Source organism: Seriola lalandi, unplaced genomic scaffold (genome assembly GCF_002814215.2).
Source record: "Seriola lalandi dorsalis isolate HSWRI2012SDOR001 ecotype SW California unplaced genomic scaffold, Sedor1 jcf7180002054520, whole genome shotgun sequence".
In the NCBI taxonomy this organism is placed as follows: Eukaryota; Metazoa; Chordata; class Actinopteri; order Carangiformes; family Carangidae; genus Seriola; species Seriola lalandi.
Window position 1 is genome coordinate 409,330 of NW_019525073.1, and position 11,309 is coordinate 420,638.

Below are 11,309 nucleotides of genomic sequence, written 5' to 3' on the forward strand. Positions count from 1 at the left end.
AGTCAGTGATATTTCCCTTTATTCAAATGCTGTCTTGCATGCAGAAAATGTGACAACAGTAGCAGAGTCATTCTTAGCAAATCGATATCAATCTCAAAAGTGTTAATAATGACTCAATGATGTGAATCTCTTCCCCTCATTTCCCGGAGATGACAGATTTTAGTCTTGTCACAGCAGCAAATGATAGAGGCTCATCTGTAAACACGGCACAGTGTGTTATTTCACACAGCACTGTTATCACACTGCAGGTATGCAAATGGATGCACTATTTTTGGAAAGGGTGTTGGAGAAATTAGAGATTTAGAAGGAAAAAAAAAAAAAATCAAATACCATCCGCTTGCATAACAAGTATCCAGCCTGCTGGTGGACAATTTCTTTCATTCAGAGCCGTAAGCATTTGGACAATCTGTGTGCAACATGATGAAAGGATAACCAAGTCAGACGAAAACAAATTGACATGCAATGCAATCCCATCCTAGCAAGGCATTTGTCCTGCTTGTCTCCAATGTCCTTTTTTTTTTTTTTTTTTTTTTTTGCAGTATCAAGTTCTGTACTTTGTATGAGTTACTTCTTTTTGTAGATGTGTGTTTCTTTTTCTATCCCTCATGCTGATTAATTTCTCCACATTTTTCTCAGCATGTGCCTTTGTTAGGTTCTATTCTGAGAATACAAGAGGTGGTCGAACATGATAGCTTGCTGTTCTGAAGAAAAAGAAGTCAAAGAAGCATAGGATGAAAACAACTCTCCCCCTCGGGGAATGTAACGTTGGCTAGAGAGAAAGCAGAGTCACGGCACACACCAGAGAGCAATGATTACAGAATCATTTATGGAGATATTTGCGATATCAAAAACAGGCATTGCCACATTGGATGGAGAAAGACTTGCACATACTACATTTGTGCACCACTGAAAAGAGGCCTGTGAGGGTGGTGGTCGTGATGAGGATTCTCCTGCAACCATTTACCTCATTTGGTTGTCATGGCTACACAGCCGGAGGCCCGAGCTCTTGGACGCCGAGGCGGGAGCAGTGAGAGGGAGGGATGCTGGAAAGCATGGCCCTCAGTGTGGCTGCCTCGTCTCTCTTTCCATGCATCAACTAACTGGACCTGGCATTTAAAAAAAAAAAAAAAAAAAAATGTCCTTAGCACTGTGAACCAATCTGTGACTTTCACATCCCTCCTCCCTTTTTGATTTGTCTGCAAAAGACATTGTGATAGGTTAGATAAGGATATCCTTCATGACATCCACATCATTAATGGAGTCTGTAATGCCATTACACAAAGGAGGGTCATTTGCTTCTGCTGAGCTTGTGTGACTGAAAAACAATATTGCCACAGGTGTGATTGATTGTAGCAGCATCTTAGATGTAGCCAAATATGCTGAGAGTAAGTAAATATTTTAAAGGCTCTATATTGGGTTAGGGTTAGGGTCGAAGCAGTCACCGCCCTCAGTCCCAAGCCCAGCCCATCTGGACCCATCATCCAACCTTGCAGGATTTGGTTTCTCTGAGTGTCTACCTGAAATCTGTTCTTTTTTTTATTTGATCACTCTGAAAACAGTCGGCCAATCAGAAGAGAGGCTCAGAGCCTCCTTTCTTCCGATTGGCTCACTGACCTGTTGTTACCAGAGCTCCAGAGAGAAGCCTGAGAGAGGAGATGTAAAACTACATTGAGATGATTTTTGGTGCTTAGAACCACAAATATATCTTCTTATGGATATCAAAACTTCAAATAAAAAACAGGAAAAGTGTAAAATATGGGACCTTTAACCAACTCTAACAAACTGTAAATAATGATCACATGAAGATTTTTGTACCAGAAGTCCAAAGAACAAACAAACACAAAAAGGTTTACCTGCATAAAGTAACTACAGCACAAGATTTAAGATTTCTCAAAAAAAAAAAAAAAAAATCCATTTACTATACATCAGTTTAGATATTATAGTGCATTCTGTCAGACACTGAGCCGAGACCATCAGGTAAAAAATAATTAGATGAATAAAAGAGTTGAACTGTGTTTTGGAAAGGAAGCATTTATTTATTTATTTGTTTACCAATTGTCTCTGATTACTGTCTGTTCCTGACCTACAAAGACAGGAAGTGAGCAGGACTGAGAGGAAAGTAAGCCAACCCTCAGAGAGGAAGCTCTGAATGAATAATGGCCTGGTGGTTTACAGAGGGATTAGGGTTTGGGGAGGAGTGGGCAGCAGGGGGTCAGGTTGCAAAGTTCAAAAAGGAGCCACACCTGATGCTTCTCTGTGTCTGTGTCACTGACAGGCAGAATGATTCACAGAAGTGCTGATTTTGTGGAGGTGTTGATGAGATGGCTGGGGTTAAATCCAAGGTTTGGGTGTCTTCATTCATAGAGTGAGAAATTCTATTCTCACGGCACCCTCTTCCACCCGGTTCTGGCAAACGGCTTCTTCCTCTTTCTTGTGAGGTGAATTTCTGCTATGTTTGTTGTCAGAAAACACTGACCTGTGATGATTCATTTGGGGGCTTTCACTGTATTAGCAATTGCTGGTTGTCTGATATGAAAGGGATTTAATTTTGCAATAATTCATGGACTCACAAGAGGCAGATTAAAAAGAAAGAATGGTCAAAATCAAAGCAGCAGAGGCTGAAATATCCTTTAATCCCCTGATGATGTCATCTGGGTTATTTTTTTCAAACTTTAGAAAGCTCCCTCCAGAGCAACAGATGATATTATACAACAGGCTGAGTAGTAGTGCTCTTGATGAGTGAACTGAACTTTATTTGTAAAATTGGAAAAGTCTGCCCTTTAACATCCAGCTCCATTAAATTAATGAGTAGAGCATGAAAATTTCTGATTTTGGCATCAGACATTCAGTGGATGTTGCTATTGTTTTTAGCCACTACAGATGTTCTTTGTTATCTGACTTCAAATGCTGCAGTTCTCACCAGCCCAGATGTACAGAATAAATGTAAATAGCCATAAATGTGACCAAACATCTCCAGACAGGCTCTTTATGGATGCACTCCCACTGTTGTTTCATCTTTATCTGTGTGCCTGAGATCATGCCAGGAAACTCCACAGCGGAATGAAGATGCACATTCGCCACCGCCTGGTCACATTTTTTTGGCAGCGGCGTTGAAATATCATTCAAAGCGGGGAGGGCAGAGAGGTGAATCGGGGACACCGCAGCCGTGGGCAGCCATGAGCATCAATGCATGCTTCTGGCAAACTGCTCATCCACTGCATCAGAACACAAGCTGGCAGGCTGGCGGAGTCAATTACCCTCAAATAGTATTTTTCATGTACAGGAAAAACCATATCGCCTACGTCTGAAGATGGACTTTGAAGCAAGCGTAGTTAAATGAGTGATGAAAGTCACAAAATCTGCCTCGGTCATCAGAAAGTTCTTTCATGCACCATCGTTCAGATCACGCTTGAGTTAATGTATGTCACAAGTCCCTATCTGATTGGTTATTTGCAGTGATTTATGTTGTATTACTGGGGGAGAAAAAGGCATTAGTATCCAGTTACTGTCCTTATAGTCAGCAGAGATAGATATAGGACATCAAGATCGATGTGACACTGATGTCAGCTGAGCTGTGTAAAACATGATCAAATGCTGTAGTTTACAGTTCAGCCCTTCCCCTGCACACACATAACATTAGATAAACTATATCATAAAGTCTTACTGCTTCAAGATTATTCATTTATTTTTCAAGTGAAAGGGAAATTGTTCTATATGCAATGATGAGACTCATTACCAGTTTTTTATTTTCTTAATTTTTGTGATTTAATGGATTTTATCCAAACATAGGAATATAAACAAATGTAAAACAAGGGGTAGAGGATAATATATACATATACAACTTAAAACAGGAGAGTAAAGTAAGGATATAGAAGAGAGGCTGTGTTGTAGTTAAGACCAGGGAGCACATGGAGGGATATGTGTGCATGTGTGTGTGCATGATAGGGAGCTAAGCTTTGAGCTTGTCTTTACAGGACATTAATGTAGAGAAGAAATCTTTCCCATTTTGAATAATACCACTCTATCCCGCCCAGCAGAGAGACGGATAGTCGTTCATACGCAGCCATTTTACCGCTATTCGTCAATCTTGAGAAACTAATCCAGCAATGTTTAAATTCCAACTAAAATCTTATAATAACTCTGTAAGAAGTACTGTTTTTCTACATAAGTGAACAGAAGAGAAAAAAAAAAAGCGTTTTCTATAATCACCCAGTGGGGATTCATATACCCTGTGACGGATGTGTGTTGAACTGGTGAAATTAATCCAGCACAACAAACACATTAAAGATGAAGTGGCAGGAGGGGATGGATCTGAGCATCACTCATACTGACTCACTCGAGGCCTAATGAGGTCAATATACACCACATTCATCAAATCCTCAGCAAAACGCTGCGTTTGCATGGAGCGCCACCAGTGATAGCACGTACAGTTATGACTTGTGGTTAAATGATGGCATCGGGAATGAGTGGAGGAAGCAGTGAAATTCAGTAATTGTTTGGCAACATCTGGAAGCATCTTCGCCTACTCATTTGTCATGTTTGTGTTACAGTAATTACCCTGCAAGGAAGCATCATGTACTATTAAAATATAAAGCCACACTCTTATCAACCTTAACCCTAAAATGGTGTGCCTTAACCTTTAGATTCATCCTCTTTACTTGAATTCTGGTGTCAACTGAGGAAACTTTTTAACCATAAACAACCAAGAGCACTTAATACTGAAGTTTTTATAAAAAGAAAAAAGGGGTAATATTAATCTAGTCTTATTTGACTCAGCCCACAAACTTTAAACTTTATCTGCTCTTTCAATTCCTTTGCCAGCAACTGGTAAAACATGCACTGAATACAGTTCAGAGTAGGACAGCTAGAGAAAGAAGAAGAAAAAGAAAAAAAGGTATTAAGAAACTATATATAAGTCAAGGAGAGAACGCCTTATTTTGGTGATATTTTGTGAATAAATATAGGCTTCCATGGCCTACTTCGAGTTTGAAGATGGATCGGGTTGAGGTAGCAACAAAGTGCTGGAAAGTAAATGGAACAAAAGAAGATTGGAGACAGGTCGCATTTGTTCTACTCAGTGGAACATCCTCACTGTTTACACTTCCCTTTCACAACATCATCACTGTCAAGGTAAAGTCTCAGCTGTGGCAGTACTCAAACATACACGTCCACAGCGTTTTCCATACCTCGATGACAGGGCTGTCCACCACGTTAAATCACTCACCGCCAGATGAATTGTTGCTGATGGATAAAATAATAACGCCTCATCCTCACCCATCAAAGTTTCCTGCTGGCCCGCGAGCTCATTCACAATCCTGCCAAAGGACGGGGCAAAAACAGACAACCTTGTTTGCTCTCCTTTACTACGTCCTTGTGTCTGGAACAATTAATACAGGCAAAAGGAAAGGACACGTGGGTGGTGGACAGACGAGGTGATAAACCCAAGGACACCATTAGCATCTCAAAATGTTTCTGCAGTATGCGTTTAAGCCATGGTTATTAAATTCGAGGTGATTATCCAGACAAATGGCTTAATCAATAACTGGCTCAACAGCATCCCGCTATATATTCTTGACAGTGTCAAATCAGTTGGCAGTTTATACATCAAACAAATAAATCACTCGAGTGTAACAGTCCCAGTAAGTCCCAGCTGGGTTGACTTGCTGTACATCCATCCAGCAGGGTGAATTAAAGGGATGTTGAATTGAGACGTACATTGTGCATTATATACACTTACTTACTTTAATAATTAATTATAATCAACTCACAAGAGTCTCTCTTGTCAATTGATTAATTGACAAGAGAGGCTTTTCCTCACAACACTGAAATAACGACCGGCAAATCAGAGTTAATTTAATCACTAATGGGTGAAAAAAAATTATAGTGGCATATATAAGATTCCATAGAAAAAAACAACCATTAAAAAAAAAAAGATTATTGCCTTCTTAAAATAGTTCTGTTTATGTAACTTTCATCAGTCTGACCCTTAATTTTATACATAACACAGAGACTTAAGATCATTTCAATTTACTGAAGTGTTTCGCATATAAAAAGTAGCACAACACTTGACTTTAGATTAGTTTAACCTCCACCACACCCCTGATTACGACACTGATATATTAAGACTATAAAGCTTTATGGGCTGTTAAATCCTTGCTGCACTCTGTTCCAGTGATAGAGACAGTATTCAGAGGGGATAAAAGGGAGGAATAGGAGGAGGGGCAGGCAGGGGTCCAGATGTGGAGGTCTGACCATCTCAGAGAGAGGGCTGGAGTAGAGCAGATGGCACTCTCTGCTATCACAGGCATGGTTGAGATTAGTTGATGTGAGAGGGGGCACAGGACTGATGGGGGGGGGGGGGGGGCATTGAGGGAAGTCCACATCTGTTTGGATTATCCAAGCAGGGAAGAAGCTGTGAGGACCGCGGGGGAGGGAGACCATGCATCTCTCACAGCAGAGGGCCGACAAGAATAACAAAACATCTGATCATTTACACACACAAATGAACTGCAGCTTGAATTTAATAAAAGATTAAAGAGAATTTCACTTTTTTTTTTTTATCTTGAATTACAACCACTGTTGTGTTCAAAGCCTTCGGATACAGGCCTTGTTAAGAGATTCTGGAGTCAGAAGACAGGAAACAAAGCCAAAGATAGCCGAACCTTTATGACTCATGCTGACTCATTTTGCCCAAAATAAAGAAAAGATTCTGTGTCAAATGTTAACTTCCAGGTTTATACCCTTTTCCCTTCAACACTTTTATTTACGGAATGATTTCAGCTTGGGGGCGATTGTTCAGCTAATTGTGACCACTTAATATGAGACAGTGCATGCTTGCTCAGCGATCACTGCCAGTTATCCTAAAGCAGGGACGACGTGATGTCCTGTAGGAGCAGACAGGTTGTCACTACGCACAAAGGCTACTGCTTGTGACTGGTAATGAGTATGGAATTGACATTGTTCACAGTTTCTGCTGTTGCAGCCATAAAATATTTCAAGCACCTCACTGTCAAAGAATTTGAAAGCCATGGGGGTGGTTTATTATTTTTCAAAAACAAGTGTAAATAATTATATTGTACATTTAAATATTGTGGATCTGGAAACCTGACATAAAGTGTATCTTTATGCTAAACACTTGTTTCCAGCTCTCTAAGAACTGTCATTCTCTTCAACAATCTGTCTTGACTTGTTTCTCCAACATTTCATTATCCCCTATTCTGACGATGATGTAGTGCATACTTATTCCATCATTTATTCATGTGTTGTGTGGTGTGCATGCATAAGTGCACAGCATAGCCCCGGCCCTCGGCCTTGCTTTCCTTTAATCCCAACTCATCTCTGCTAATTAGAGAATAAATCTGAATATCTGTAGTGAGCACACAGGCTTAATTTGAATACAATGACAGTCAGTCACTAACAAAGTGTCATTCAGACACTGGCTATTCTGCTGTGCAGCTAATATGTGACTTAAATAAGAAGGCAATAGTCAGCTAAGAGGATATGCTAATTATTTCATCTTGCAGAGAAACTGATATGCATGCTGTGACAGAGAATCCTTGCCCGTGTGATGCTACATAATCGCTTACTTCACTTCACTTGACTGATGAAATGTGTACACCTGACCTTGGCAAAGAAAACAAATCAAACAATGGGCCTGAGTGACATAGTGCTACAGTAAATGTTGTGTCTGGGAGCCTGGGCAAGAGATTTCTTTGGGAGCAATGACTTCTGTGGAGCTCGATCAAGAGGGAAGACTCTTTGTCAGAAGTTGTTAAATCTAAAGCCTGTGTGCTGAACTGTGTGCAGCGCCGAGGCCAGCCTCTGACTCATCTGAAATGGTTGTCAAAACAAATCATAATTATGATCTGACAATATATAAAACTACATTCGCCATGAGCAGAGCAAAGGCCGTTTGTTCAATTGTGGTTTTGTTTTTAATAGATTGTGCAAACTGTTAAAAGTAATGACAGTCACTGTTGATTTGTTGTTTTCTACATATCTACACATGACACCACAAACTGGAAATAGTTCAAAAGATGGTGACCAAAACTCTGCTGAAAGGTGAGTCATCATAGACAAGATGATGGGACATCCTCCACTCAGACAGTGGAGTGATACAGCCTCTGATTGGAAAATTACCTTGCTGAAAGGTTACAGGTTGGATTGTTTATTGCATGTCCAGTAACAGAAAACAATTTTAGAAAGGTTAAGCTCAAGGCCAAACATAAGCGAACTAAGCAGCTATATGTTTTTAACACCGGGACTGCCAGCACCATCAAATATAATTAGGCTACGTTGCTTGGTTCATTATATGACTATACTATGACGTTTTTTATGCTTTTATTATTCATTATATTACTTTTTTTAATGCCTTATTATATTATTATTACTTTTTATGTCTTGCTATACTATGACTTTTTATGACTTTTTATGCCTTACTACTACGATGTTTTTTTGAATTTTTATGCCATACTATACTATTAAATTTTTTAACTTTTAATGCCTTACTATAGTATGATGTTTTTACGGCTTTTTATAACATAATTTACTATGAAGTTTTTTCGGCTTTTTATGCCTTACTCTACTATGATGTTCTTTTGAATTTTTATGCCATACTATACTATTACATTTTTTAACTTTTAATGCCTTACTGTACTCTGATATTTATACGGCTTTTTATGCCTTAATATACTATGATGTTTTTTGAATTTTTATACCATACTATACTATGAAATTTTTTTGGCTTTTTATGCCTTACTAAACTATGATGTTTTTATGACTTTTTATGCCTTACTATACTATAATGTATTTATTACTTTTTATGTCTTATTATACTATGACGTTTTTATGCCTTTTTATGCCTTACTATATTATGACTTTTTATGACGTTATATGCCTTACAATACTATGACATTTGGGCCCTCCTGTACGATTAGTTTTTTATGAATTTTTATGCCTTACTATACTATGACTTTTTATGACATTTAATGCCTTACTATAATTTGATGTTTTTTGGACTTTTTATACCTGACTATATTATGACGTTTTCATGACTTTTTGTGCCTTACTATACTATGAAGTTTTTTCGGCTTTTTATGCCTTACTATACTGTGATGTTTTTACTGCTTTTCATTCCTTACTATATTACGACATTTTATCGACTTTTGATGCCTTACTATACTATGATGTTTTTACTGCTTTTAATTCCTTACTATACTATGACATTTTTTCGACTTTTCATGCCTTACTGTACTATGATGTTTTCTTGAATTTTTATGCCATACTATACTGTGACGTTTTTTTGGCATTTTTATGCCTTCCAATACAATATCATTTGATGCCTTACTATACTATGACGTTTTTATGACCTTTTATGCCTTAATATACTATGATGTTTTTTTGACATTTTATGCCATACTATACTATGACGTTTTTTGACATTTATATACCATACTATCGAGTTTTTTGGCATTTTTATGCCTCCCAATACAATATCATTTGATGCCTTACCATACTATGACGTTTTTATGACCTTTTATTCCTTAATATACTATTATGTTTTTTTGACATTTTTATGCCATGTTATACTATGACGTTTTTTGTCATTTTTATGCCTCATTGTACTATGTTGTTTTATTACTTACCATACTATGACGTTTTTATGACCTTTTATGCCTTAATATACTATGATGTTTTTTTGACATTTTATGCCATACTATACTATGACATTTTTTGACATTTATATACCATACTATCGAGTTTTTTGGCATTTTTATGCCTCCCAATACAATATCATTTGATGCCTTACCATACTATGACGTTTTCATGACCTTTTATTCCTTAATATACTATGATGTTTTTTTGACATTATATGTTATAGTATACTATGACTTTTTTTTGCATTATTATGCATTACTATAATATGTCCCTTTATACCTTAATATATTATGATGTTTTTGGAAATTTATTGCCTGAGTATACTATCAGGTTTATTTGTTTTAAGTTGGAAGGGTAGTACAGTGGTTAACAGCATCAGCTTTCTTCCAAAGGTTGTGAGTTCAACTCCCGGTTAGGACTTTTCTGTGCAGAGGTTGCATAATCGCCAGCCCTGCTTGGGTACGCTCCACTAAGTCCAGTTGTACTATGTTATAGTATTAAATAAGAATTTTAGGGTTTACAATACTGCCACAATTTTTTATGTTTTTTGACATTTTATGCCTTACCATACTATGACGTTTATTGTCATTTTTATGCCTCCCAAGACAATTTCATTTGATGCCTTACAATACTATGATGTTTTTATGACCTTTTATGCCTTAATATACTATTATGTTTTTTTTGACATTTTATGCCATAGTATACTATGACGTTTTTTGGCATTTTTATGCCTCATTGTACTATGTTGTTTTATTACTTACCATACTATGAGGTTTCTATGACCATTTATGCCTTAATATACTATGACGTTTTTTTTAAATTTTATGCCATACTATACTATGACGTTTATTGACATTTTTATGCCATATTAAACTATGACGTTTTTTGTCATTTTTATGCCTCATTGTACTATGTTGTTTTATTACTCACCATACTATGAGGTTTCTATGACCATTTATGCCTTAATATAGTATGATGTTTTTTTGACATTTTATGCCATACTATACTATGATGTTTTTTTGACATTTTATGCCATACTATACTATGACTTTTTTTTTGCATTATTATGCATTACTATAATATGTCCCTTTATACCTTAAAATATTATGATGTCCTTCGAGATTTATTGCCTGAGTATACTGTCAGATTTACTTGTTTGAAGTTGGAAGGGTAGAATAGTGGTTAACAACATCAGCTTTCATTCCAAAGGTTGTGAGTTCAAATCCAGGTTAGGACTTTTCTATGCAGAGGTTGCATAATCGCCAGCCCTGCTTGGGTACGCTCCACTAAGTCCAATTGTACTATGATATAGTATTAAATGAGAATTTTAGGGTTTACAATACTACCACAATTTTTTATGGTTTATGACATTTTATGCCTTACTATACTATGACGTTTATTGTCATTTTTATGCCTCCGAATACAATTTCATTTGATGCCATACTATACAATGACGTTTTTTGTCATTTTTATGCCTCCCGATACAATTTCATTTGATGCCTTACCATACTATGATGTTTTAATGACCTTTTATGCCTTAATATACTATTATGTTTTTTTGACATTTTATGCCATACTATACTACGACATTTTTTGACATTTTATGCCTTACTATACTATGACGTTTTTTGTCATTTTTATGCCTTCCAAGA